The sequence below is a fragment of the Engystomops pustulosus genome, chromosome 3, assembly GCF_040894005.1.
Source record: "Engystomops pustulosus chromosome 3, aEngPut4.maternal, whole genome shotgun sequence".
In the NCBI taxonomy this organism is placed as follows: Eukaryota; Metazoa; Chordata; class Amphibia; order Anura; family Leptodactylidae; genus Engystomops; species Engystomops pustulosus.
The window spans coordinates 23,082,263-23,095,751 of NC_092413.1; the positions used below are offsets into that span (position 1 = coordinate 23,082,263).

At 42.0% G+C, this 13,489-nt stretch overlaps 1 protein-coding gene across 5 annotated transcripts in view; it reads right to left on the minus strand.

The window, feature by feature from the left end:
• The window catches only part of SRBD1 (S1 RNA binding domain 1), a 106,157-nt gene that overhangs the window by 13,388 nt on the left and 79,280 nt on the right, over positions 1-13,489 (minus strand). The window lies entirely within an intron of this gene.

Here is a 13,489-nt window from a genome sequence, read left to right on the forward strand (position 1 = left end):
CATGTGTTACATCCACACTCACTGTGAACCTGCGCCATTAACCTCATAGCTACTGGACCGTAATTCTAGCAGTAAAAGTTACGATTATTGCTGCGCAGGCAACCAGAAGTCATTTAACCCCTTAAAGGGGGTTTCCCCATTCACAAAACCTGAAGACTGAAGATTTTGCAGTCTTTGTGTATGGGATATTGTCGCTGGGACTGTGCCTGAAGAAGGGTCTAGTTACAATGTATCCCAGACTCTGGCCTAAGGTGCAGGAAATTTCACCTTGAATTTCATACATTTTTGAAACTAGGTTTGTTAATTTGTGGCAATGATGGCATCTGGCTAATAAAGATGTAAAACTACAGTCTATTATAAGCTACAAAACTACAAGCATCCTCCGATGCTTCACTTGAGTTTGGTCATTTTATCTCATGGTGTTCCCCTGTGGATCCCATTTCATAGGAGGGACTCCCTCTCAAGGATCCTAAATCCCTGGATTATTAATTACATGGACTGTACCATGTAGATGAAAAAGATCATATTGTCCTCCCAGCTAGCAGAGATAATACAGACTCTAGCTGCCCATGTGACGCTGTACTGAGGCATCAGAAGATTAATAGTTAATAGTATAGGGAAGCTAAATCGTTTAACGTAACCTCATACATGGAGTTTTATCCTCTGTTCACATGCGACATTCGGTTTCAGAGAGATCTACAACAGACTAAAGCAAAAGCATTTGAGATTCCATGGATTAAAGGGATCGGTCAAGACTCATAACCAATCAAAGCCAGAATGTTAACAATATGACAATCATTCCTTAGGACATGCAATGTCTTCACTTACTTTTTCTGAACGCTTCTTATGTTTGGGTGAAAAACTGCCCCCAAAACGGCAGCTTGCGCCGTAGAGGTCTACGTATGGTGCAAGGGCAAGTATGGGTGTAGCCCTATGTAACATAGCAGTTAGTTTAGGTAGGTAAATCATGGAGAAGGATTCCCTTTAAGGACAAATAGCCCTATAAAATCCTGGGCCAGGACATAAAAACATTGATACTTACCTTGGCGCTTTTGGGGCTTTAACTAATTTCTGAGGGAACGTATACGGAAACCCAAAAACACTAACCTAGAGATTACGATGGTTTACTAAAGCAATGAAAGTTCACTGCGCATGCGGCTCAGATCTGGGGCTTGCACCTTGAAGCTGTGGTATACAGATCTGACGCGCATGCGCAGTGAACTTTCATGGCTTTAGTAAACCATTGTAATCTCTAGGTTAGTGTTTTTGGGTTTCCTTATACGTTCCCTCACAAATTAGTTAAAGCCCCAAAACTGTGTCTTCCTCCTTCCATTGGCTGCACCTCTCCTCGCATTGGCTGCACCTCTCCTCGCATTGGCTGCACCTCTCCTCGCATTGGCTGCACCTCTCCTCGCATTGGCTGCACCTCTCCTCCCATTGGCTGCACCTCTCCTCCCATTGGCTGCACCTCTCCTCACATTGGCTGCACCTCTCCTCACATTGGCTGCACCTCTCCTCACATTGGCTGCACCTCTCCTCACATTGGCTGCACCTCTCCTCACATTGGCTGCACCTCTCCTCCCATTGGCTGCACCTCTCCTCCCATTGGCTGCACCTCTCCTCGTATTGGCTGCACCTCTCCTCGCATTGGCTGCACCTCTCCTCGCATTGGCTGCACCTCTCCTCGCATTGGCTGCACCTCTCCTCGCATTGGCTGCACCTCTCCTCGCATTGGCTGCACCTCTCCTCGCATTGGCTGCACCTCTCCTCGCATTGGCTGTACCTCTCCTCGCATTGGCTGTACCTCTCCTCGCATTGGCTGTAGCTCTCCTCGCATTGGCTGCACCTCTCCTCGCATTGGCTGCACCTCTCCTCGCATTGGCTGCACCTCTCCTCGCATTGGCTGCACCTCTCCTCGCATTGGCTGTACCTCTCCTCGCATTGGCTGTACCTCTCCTCGCATTGGCTGCACCTCTCCTCGCATTGGCTGCACCTCTCCTCGCATTGGCTGTACCTCACTATACCTCATTATACCCATAGACCGTACTTTGTTGGCGACAAGTCATACATTTTTGAAGTCCAGCACCTCTGATGTACACATTCATGCATTTCCCTAACCTGACATCTGGCAACATAACTTCCTTTGATCTCGCCGTCTCCGTCATCGGTGTATCCCTGCAACACCTGAAAACAAACCTTGTAGCAGTGTCTGCGTCTCCGTGTTTTCCCGACAACTGTTCACACATCACTCAACAAAAGACGCTAATATCAGCAATGTCAATGTTTACGACCAAGTCAAGCGTGAAGACTGCACTTTTTTTTCCCCGTCTACCCAATAAGTCTGTTCAAGCATTTCAGCAACTACGTGGTGAAAACTGGCATGATGTAAAAGGCAAATCACCGGCAGCCCGCCCCTTTCATTAAAAATATGTCTATACCTTAAGAAAAAAAAATTTTTGGATTTCGTTCAGACTTCCAATTCCCAGACTGTACTTTGGCACAGGCCAAGTTCCTACAGAATATAAATACCTGGTAATGGAAACACATGAACCTAAACCTGAGGTAGGATGAAAATACATAAGAGATAATAGGGAAAAAAAATTCAATTTGGAGGGACATAATTTTTACCATAATCCCCAAAATAACCCAAACCTCGAGTCCGATTATAAGTTTTTTCTTCAATGCTTCTGTAATAAATATAATCCAGGATGAGGTCATAAATTAATACATTAATATTTTGTGTCCACAGCTCTTATGTAGACTTACATGTTTCCATGGTGACCGACTACCAACTCTGTAGTCAGTCACCATGGAAACATAAGAGCTGTAGACACAAAATATTGATATCAAATTATATATTAACCATTAAAATATTAATTTATTACCTCTGTAAAGTCAGATTTTAACCTGCCAAAAGACTGAATTGGGGTCATACTTTGGGCGCATATTGCATCAAAAGTTACTATTCTACGAGCTTCTTCTTACTGGTTTAAGGGAAAAAAGCAGCTTCAGACTACACTGTTTGCAGTCCGTTACTATGGAAACATATAAATGTAGACCAAAGTTAATAAAAAAAAAAAAAAAAAATGTCACTTCGGCAAAGGTGGTTTCCTTTAAGGAAACCTTGGAAATTTAAAAAAAAAAAAAAAAAACCCTTACAACAGAGGGCTAGGACCTGTCCACATACAGTGGGAGACTTGTCCTTTACTTCCCTCTAGCCTGAAAACGAGAGGAGAAGAACATCGGCAGCAATTTAAGAAGCTACTGTTTGTATGTGGGACTATGCTGAGAATTCCTGCTGGAAGAGAGGCAGAAAGAGCTGCTTTACAATACAAAACATACAGGTAGGTTGATTACATTGTGATCCCCATTGGGGACAGGGACTGATTTGGCAAACTCTGTGCAGCGCTGCGTAATCTGTGTGTGCTATATAAATAAAAAAATATTATTATTATTTATTCATAGCCTTGTATCTGAGTTCTCTACCTTGCTATAAATAACACCCCCCACTCTTTAAAAGCAAAAAACTGGTTTTATCATTAGCAGTATCCAGATTTGCAAAGCCAATCTAAATTCTACACCCTAAAGATTACAAAACCCTTGGCAAATTATTACAAAAATATTATTCAAAATATTGAATGGACTGTTAAACTTATAAAAGTCATATTTTACTAAAGTAACTTTTTGAGCCGGTCTTGGTGAGATACGACCACCAAAAAGTTATCCAAACTCCTTCTACTGGTCTCCGATTGCTTTATCAATAGTAACAGCCGGAGGCTATGGGAACGCAGGCCAGAAGAAAGCCAGGAAACCGCAGGAAGAGGTTCATGAGAAGCACATGTCATCCTAAATAAAGGACACTTCTTCTCATGAACGATATAAAATATCCTCCTCATTTGGATTGGCATGTGGCAGTTCAAAGCCCTAATCAACAATGGCGCAGGGCGAGTGACCCATGAAATACAGCGGCCAGACACAAGACTGCACACACTCCAAGAGTTTCATTCTATTTGCCTGGAGATCCTGGTAACATCTGCCGGCTGCACGTCCCGGTGTCATTTATTACGGGCAGGACTGAGCGATTTCTAGTAATCAGCAGAGATCACATCCGTGTTCTCGGGAAGTGTCTCATTCTGGAAAAGAAGGTCTCGGAATCATAGAATGTTTATACTCATTACAATCACAATTCTCTAAACTTCTACGACGTGCAAATTGATATGACTCCATTGTATCTACGAATCAGAGGAGACTCACGTTGTGTGCAGCTTTCGAGGTCCTACTGTGGCGCCTTCTAGAAGTGCAAGCTCTCTTAGGTAGCCAATTTTAATTTTTTTATACATATTTAAAGTGCCAACATATTCCACAGCTCTGAGATTTTTCCCCATCGACATTAGTACTGGTCTTCATTGGAGCTCAAAATCCACATTCCGAATTAACCACATTCTAGAGTGTCGGCTCTTTGGTCTCATTCGATTCCAGAATTGTGATTCGATACAAACCACAATCATTGGGCATCCTGGGTTATTAAAGTGGTTGGTCCCTTATAGAAAACCCTAATAGGTTCATCCATAATGTACTCAATCCAACTAAGTTTCCCGTTTCCTGCCAGAAGCCACTGATCACGTGCCCCCGGACAGCAGGCCTCAAGACTTCCTGTGACAACATCAGGACACATAACATAAACAGGAAGTCCTGATTCCTGAGGTCTGGGGTCATGTAACCGGTGGCTCCTGAGATACCCTTGGAGGGTCTTGTACTTACCCTGTAGAACCCAGGACACCGGAGTGGTTACTACTGTTGTGACGCTATGGATATGGGTTAAAATCTAACAAGAATTCTGGGTTTGAATCAGACCAAGGCCTGTTACATACCATCCAATTGTTTTAATGGGTCCCATGGTAACTATAAAAGGTCCTTAATAGGAACCATGTGAAATATGACACTCCTAAATTAAAGGGGTTTTCAAATATATCAGATGGGGGTCCAATACCCTGCTCCACCACAGATCCATTGTTCTCAAAGACATAGAGAATGATACAGGAAGTAGAGAGCAATCTTATAGTGAAGACCTATCTTTAGGACATACCATCCTATATTTCTAGACATATACCCAAAATCAGACATTGAGAAAGACCTTTTGGATTATTAAATTAAGTATGAAATTTTTTACCCTGTGTGTTGGGTGCACTGCAGTGCCGACACTATAATAGTTGTTATTGTACCAACACTGGGGCAGATTTACTTACCCGGTCCATTCGCGATCCAGCGGCACGTTCTCTGCGGTGGATTCGGGTCCGGCCGGGATTCACTAAGGTAGTTCCTCTGCCGTCCACCAGGTGGCGCTGCTGCGCTGAAGTTCCCCGGAGGCGCGCTGGAATGTCCTGAAATTCACCGGCCTATACCTGGTGAAGGAACGTGTAATTTTCGCGACACATTTTTTGTCTTAAATGCGGAGGTTTTTCCAAATCCGTCGGGTTTTCATTCGGCCACGCCCCCCGATTTCCGTCGCGTGCATGCCAGTGCCGATGCGCCACAATCCGATCGCGTGCGCCAAAATCCCGGGGCAATTCAGGTACAATCGGCGCAAAACGGAAATATTCGGGTAACACGTCAGGAAACCGCAAATCGGGCCCTTAGTAAATGACCCCCACTGTGTTCAGTCTATGGTATCAGATCGTTTTGACCGGTTGTACAAATTAGTGTACAGTTGGCCTAACTGGAGTTCCCAAGAATTCCCCTGCTATCGCTATTATGAGCTCTTGGGGGACATACGATGTAAAAAAAAAAACACAAAAAAAAAAACACAAAAAGAAATATTCAATAAAAAGAAATACAAATAAAGTAAAATACATAAATAACAAATTAAAAAAAATCCCAGCTCCTTTAAAACTTGTAAGTAAAAATGACCGACCTACAAAATCGGTAATTCATCATAATAATAATAATATAGTGGCAGTATAAAGAAAAACAATGTTAAAAAAAATTAAATATATATTTGTATACATGAAAAGGGTATTAATTAGACATGTGCAAATAATTCCATTATAATCCACGACGTAGATTGTGAAAGTGACCTGAAAGAAGGTAAAACGAGGAGAGGACCTGGCGGCCGGCCTATAAACCGCTGCTCTAATACAGTAAATGTATATATTATATCGGTCTCGCTATTATCACAGTAATGAAACGCTACTACTACAAAAGCTCAATGCCGGCATTCTTCTCATGTATCCATGTAACAGGAGCGCGCCGGCATAATAATGTTGATATAATATTTATATTGGGTGCATTTTTCAAGCAACAGAAGTCAAACACTGCGGGGACTTTAATGTACACAAGCGTCTATGAAACGTTATACTGTTGCGTTGAAAGGCGGCGTAATATATATAAAATATCTTTTAAAGAATCATAACAATAAACAGTTTATGGCTGTATAAAGGGAGCCAAATGGCCAAATATCTGTTGGCTGCGCCCCCCCCCCCCCACCGGTATTTAACACAGGACGGCAAACTCGGCCACATCTGGAAATTCAACGTGGAAAAAAAGTGAGGAAATGTATTGGGGTAGAATGTAGTAAAAACACTTCAAAGGGTTATTACACCAGGTACGGGGCTGCTCTTCCCCTCCGAAGAAGAGTGATCTCTTTTATTTTAGAAATCAGAAAAACAGTGGATATAACATTTGGGGGCGGATGTTATTTCACAAGGCTGTAGTCACAGCTGCGATGTGTTAAACCTGCTAAAACAGTTTTTAAAAAGTCAACACCAACCAAACTCTTAAAAAGTTAAAAAGTTGAGGTGGGGGGGGGGGGTAGTTTTTGAAATATTAACACATAAATTTGTGAGAAGGCGAAGTTAAATCTTCTACCGCTGGTGCACTGGTAACGTAGGATTCAGATAACATATGAGTGTATATAGGATAGGACGGGAGGACGTTATCGGTAATGGGAGACTGAGGATAAGATGGAAGTGAAGGGGAAATCTTCTAGGATTTGGATAGATCTCGGAGAGCTTCACATTGCGATGCAAGGGAGAATATCTAGTTGAGTATATAGGAAAAGATATATAATCATGTTCAACTTTTTCTAATTACAGATATGGCCACTCACCGGCTACAAAAAATTGGATCTTTAATGGAAGTTTGGCAGGTAAGTCAGAAGTGCCCTTCATGTAACCAATCACACACATGATTAGGGGCAATAATAAATAGCAACTAACCACTAACATTACGACCACCCTCCACCCTGACACAGAGGAAACACTAGGAGAGGTCCCCAGCCAGTTATTGGCTGAGGTGGGTCATCTCTTTATCAGTGTTTGGCTGAGTGGCCTCTCCAAATGTTTTCTGTGGTGTCGGGGACACCCAGGAAGTCATGTGCAGTAGGGACTAGGAGCATTGGGTGCAACTGTATTTTAAAGGCCTCCTGTTGAGATCGTACAGGAAATCTATCACCAAAATCAAGCTTTACTCGTAGATCCAGGCATCTTGACTGTTGTAATCTTCTTTTTTATCCATGGCCTCATTACTTTTTAAATTATGCTAATGAGCCATACATACTCTAGGGATGGGGGCGTGTGCAGAGCCACCCCATGCTCAGGCTTCACAGGGTGTTATATACATATGTACATATCCTGCTCATGCTCAAGGTGCCACTTCCCGTGTTCCCCTGGTTCTTCTAGTCTTAAAGGGAACCTGTCACTGGGAGACCCCTTTTTAGCTCCCCATAGAGCATTGTACATACACTGCTAAACATTTTTTGTATGAAAAATTGGTTTTACAGAACAAAAGATAAGTTACATATTAACGTACAATACCTATGCCTATAATACCTATGTCTGGCCAAGATTCCCCTGGGGTCATGGACCGCAGATGTCAGCTCCAGTACATAAATAGTGATGCCCTGTAGCCATGGAGACATCAATAACTGATCATTTGGAATTTTGATAGTAGATAAGCATAATTTCCTCCGTTAAGTTCTTCCGCCACCGGCCTCAAACATTGCACAAATCAACAGAAGACTCTTTTGGTATCATAAATGGAGAACATGTTGTGCCAGTTGTGTTCCAGGTGGAAAGTCCTCACCACATTGGAGTAACCCTTGACCTGCACAATCATAAGAACAGTGATTTCAATTCTGCCGACTGCTGGAAAAGTGTCAAGATCGGAAGCTTTTTCCATTTGATGGTCCTCTGAACCTGGCTGAACAGATGTCTCCTACTGGCATAACACAATCCAACCCTAGTCTATACATAGACAAGTACCAGCCCAGACAAAAGACGTAGTCATTCCTCCCACCCATCACATACACGTTCCTTTACTACCCCCAATTCTTACATATCTGCATAAGCTCTACAGTACAGCTCTAGTTGTGGAGACACCACAATTAAGAATCTTGTAGAGAACACACGCACTCTTACACACGCACTAATACAATGCCAGCATGGAGAGCTACTGTCTACAAGGGGCCACAGGTCCCCCATACTAGCAATAGTACCATGTCCACTTAGCAGGTTCCAATTCTCTTTGCTTCTTCAGCTTTAATACTGGTGGGTCAGTCGTTAGAAGATATTACAGAGTGAATTCCTCCATATGATAACGCCAGCTACTGTGAAAACTCTCTGGGCACTATACTCCATTTAGAGTTCTACGACCACTTTCGAGGTACACAGTGACCACAGGCTTTCCTGCCCCCTTACTGGCATTGATACAGTGACAATAGTTTTCCCCCACATTACCCAATTTCAAACCTCCTCAGGTCTGTATTCGCAGCAAATGCAGAGGTTGTCAAAAATGATTTCTTTGTGTCTGCACATAACCAATAAAGCTAGAAAAAAGCTCCCTCTTCCTACTGTTGTTCTGGTTTTAAAGGTAACCTGTCACCAGGAGACCCATTTTTAGCACTCTCCCAGTCCCCACAGAGCATAGTACATACACTGCCAAAGTGTTTTTGTATAAAAAAAAAATAGGTTTTACACTGCTGTGTGACTAGGCAGTCGTCCACTGGGAGTGGTTGAAAAGGAGCAGTTAATTGGGAAACAGTTCCTCCATGTGTCCTTTTCAAATATATGAATAACTCCCCACACTTGGGATTGGCTGTAGAGGAGCTGGGGGCGTCGCTAAGCCAAGTGATGGGTGTTTTCATATACAGTGGCTGTCATCTTTAAACCAATCAAAGACTCAATGAGAGCCCACTCCCAGCACTGCAATGCTAAAAGATCTATTATACCCTGAACCCTACTTAAAGGCTAATTCCCATATGGGCATTGACATTTGTTTTATCTACAATATACATGCACTACTTCAACTGGATATTATTTTAAAAAAATTACCCATGTGAAAATAATTTCCCATAAATGTCCCCATGTTGTCTCTTAGAAACGAGATTGCCATCTTTGGATATGACCACCCCCACGTTCTGGCAGTGTTAGACAGAAATACGCTATTGAAGCCTGTCTGACCACCTGGATTCAGCGTTCATAACCACAGGACGGATGCAGGACATGCAGTAACTCCCAGACATTTCAAATGCAAAAACTATTTGTTTCACTCCAGCGGTGTAGGTCGTATCCAAAGACAGCAGCAGTCCCTTAGTTTCTAAGGGACATCTAAGGGACAAAATGACTACATTTATGGAAATTATCTACACTACATTATTTTAATAACATCCAATTGAAGAAATTTATGTATATGGCAGATGAATTAAAAGGTCAATGCCCAGATTTGAATACCCCTTTAAATCCATATTCAAGGGAATGAATAAACAAAAAGCACATGCTTACCTTTCTCTTACAACCGACTCCTGCATCACTCCACTGATTTTGGTCAGTCTTGCATGCAACAGTAAATTACCGGGGGTCACATGACCTGCTTCATCAAATAAGTAGTCTTATTGGGTCCCTGTTACTTCCTGTTGGGTGAAGGGCCTGAAACCAGAAGTACGAGAGCCATGCAGGAATCGGAAGTCCGAGGATGGCAAGTACGTGTTCTTTTTTGGAACCTGAAGAACTGGAGCGACATGAAAACTGGAGCAGGGTAAATGTGTGTCTTACTGTTTATTAAACCCAGCCCCCTGGGAGTTTCCCTGGGAGTGGTCAGAACCAGTAACTGCAGCCCGGCTACCAATCACAACTATGAAATAACTATTAAAAAAAATACTTACGAAGATAAAAAGTCTAAAAATTTTTTAAAAAAATCATAACAACAAGGTGCCCTTTGTCCCGGGGGTCTCTCCATTGAAAGCTCCTCCTATGGCTGTAAAGGTTTCATCAGTGGGGATATTATTGATGAGAAGACAAGTCCTGTATCGCCTTCACTCATTGACAGGGTTGTACCAACCCTGAGGCCAGTTACATAGTTCTATAGTTTATATGGTTGAAAAAAGACACATGTCCATCAAGTTCAACCAAGGACGGGAAGGGATTGGACGGGAAAAGCATTTAGGGGAAACAATTCTATATATCATAATGGTCTATGTTATTTAGGTGTAAAAAGGCAACTTGACCCTTCTTGAAGCTCTCTGCTGTCCCTGCTGTGACCAGCTCCTGAGGCAGGCTGTATTGCCAGCTCTCACAGTTAAGAAGCCCTGTTGCTTAAGCCTTGTGCCCCCTCGTCTTTTGATTTAACCTGAAACAACCTTTCCACCATATTTTTTGTATGGAGAATTCATATATATATATATATATATATATATATATATATATGAATCATGTTCCCTCTTAGTCATCTTAATGGTTTTACTCTTTCCTCATAACTGAGACCCTCCATACCCATCATTATTTTTGTGGCTCTACGTTGAACCCTCTCCAGCTTCAGGGCATCATTTTTATGGGCCGGTGCCCAGAACTGGACAGCATATTCCAGGTGAGGCCGAACCAATGCCTTGTACAGTGGTAATATTACATCCCTATCCCCAGAGTCCATACCACTTTTGATACATGACAAGATCTTGCTGGCTTTAGAGGCAGCTGACATTGCATGCTGTTATTTAATCTATGATCTACTAGTACCTCCAGGTCCTTCTCAACAAGGGACTCTCCCAGATTTACTCCCCCAAGGACATATGTTACATGTGGATTATTAGCTCCCAGGTGCATAACCTTACATTTATCTACATTGAACCTCATTTTCCAAGTGGATGACCAAACACTCAGTTTGTCCAATTCCCCTGCAGCCTATGAACATCCTCCATAGACTGTATTACACTACACAGCTACTACTACTCCCATCCTCCATAGACTGTATTACACTACACAGCTACTACTACTCCCATCCTCCATAGACTGTATTAAACTACACAGCTTGGTGTCATCTGCGAAAATAGACACAGTGCTATTAATTCCTACCTCTGTATCATTAATAAATTAATTAATAGTGGACCAAGCACAGAACCTCTTGAGTCTCTTGACTCAAAACCTGTTGAATTACTTGGGGGGCTGGGGGGGGAGCTGTTTTAGGTTATGTTCACCTCTGGCTGCTGCTTTACACGTTACACTTACGAGATCGATAGTGGTCACGACTGGACACTTTCCCCATGAAATGTCTGAGGGACCAGAAATAATAGGGGGGAATTCATCATTACAATTTGTCCGTCACTTGGTTGTCTATGGTCAATTCCATTTTTGTTTTATCTGAATTCATGTTGTTGTAGGTTGAGTGAATGTTGTTATATTTGGGTTTTTATTCTTTTTGGTTTGTCTCATAATATTGTTTTTTTTTCTGTTTGACGCAAAATGTTCATTTTTGTAGCGCCCATGTCCCTTGATGTCCTGATATATTTGGTAGTGGTTTTGCTCCTATTTCTTTGCCTGCAGGATGACTGGAGTCATTTTGCGCCAAAACTTGCGCCTAAATGAAAATTTGTGCCAACTTGCAAATCATGTATGTTGTTGTATTTTTTTTTTTGTCTCATAATATTGTTTTTTTTCTTCTTGGTTTGTCGATAAATTTTCCTTAATTTTTTTGGCGCACATGTCCCTTGATGTCTGGATAAATTGGGTAGTGTTTTTTCTCCTATTTTTACACCAGGGGGGTGACTGGAGTCATTTTGTGCCAAAACAAAAATTTGTGCCAAATCGTAAATCATGAATTCAGTTTTTGTGAAAACCACTTTATGAAAATAATGAATTTCGCGAGAAGAGTCTATGTCAAAGTGACTTTGCAACGTCCTATGCTCATGTGGCCAGATGGAAAGTCGCAAAACAGCATTTGTACCACAACATCGCCAGAACAGGGTCAAAATAGACAAAAAACCCCAATGATAAATTCCCCCCCCATTTAGTTTTCTACAACCTTAAATTTTAGAGGAGCATAAGGGGGGGGGGGGGGGGGGTGTTCCCTTGCTGTGTTGCACCAGGACCAGCCAGTAGAGTACAGCAAAGACCCGTGTTCATCAGAACCATGTTCTCCAGGGACAGCGAGTAATATTTTGTTATTTAATTTAAAAACCTTTTTAGCCAATTCTTCCTTTTTCTCATTAGTAGTCATTGGTACGTCCTCTCCTTGTCGTAATCCTTCATTTTCATAACCGCACCCGCTATATCGTACAAATTTGAGACAGTGTTTACATCCAATGTGAACCAGACGTAACACTGGAGTAAGTTGTTGACATCTCCCTACCAGGCAGGGGTGCTATAAAATAAACTAGAGGTTTTCGGAGGCTACAAGCAATATCGATGGACCAGAACCGTTTTATACACAGGAAGACATCACAAGGGTGGCCGCTACAATTAAAGCACTTATCGCGCTGTAATCATGTTACGTTACATCTCCGCTACATCAGGTTAAAAAAAAACGCATCAGAAGTTTAAGTGTAAGAAGAAAAAAAAAAAAAAAAGTTTTCTCGGTGGACTTTACAGCATTATTAAATTCAGATGCAAGGTCCTGTTTATATTGGACAGCCCCCAACAGTAGAACAAAGTGAGTCTGTCTGAGAGCCATAAGTGAATTCTACAAGTTAACAGCTATTCATGAAAAGCTGCCATTTCAAGATGTCAATCAAAGGCGGCCATAAGTGGGAACTCCTGCAGACATAACCAGCTGCAGGTTTGAAAAACACATTTTTTTTTTTTTTTTTTTACCGAAAGTGGAAACACAAATGATGTTTGAACGGGATCCTTTTTCATTTGTGTAATGTAAGATGGCCATTTAAAAATTTTTTTTTTTTTTTTTACCCCCAACTTCAATGACAAAACAGAAGACGAAAATTTCAAATAGGGACTTGAAATAATATTTTGCAAACTGATAACCAATTCAGGCTGGAACAATCGGCAACAAAACTAATGGCAAGGTGATGGGGAATATCTGCTTTATGACTTACAGGAGGCAAAGATGTTAAATGGGTTGTCCGTGATTATTGTCAACTGAATAGTGGCTGAGAAAGGAACGACAAAGTCAGTCCCACTGGAGATCCCAGTAGTTGGACTCCTGGAGATCAGATACATTTTCCTTATTGGGAGGATAGAGAATAAGAGTCATTTGTGGCAAACCACCTTTA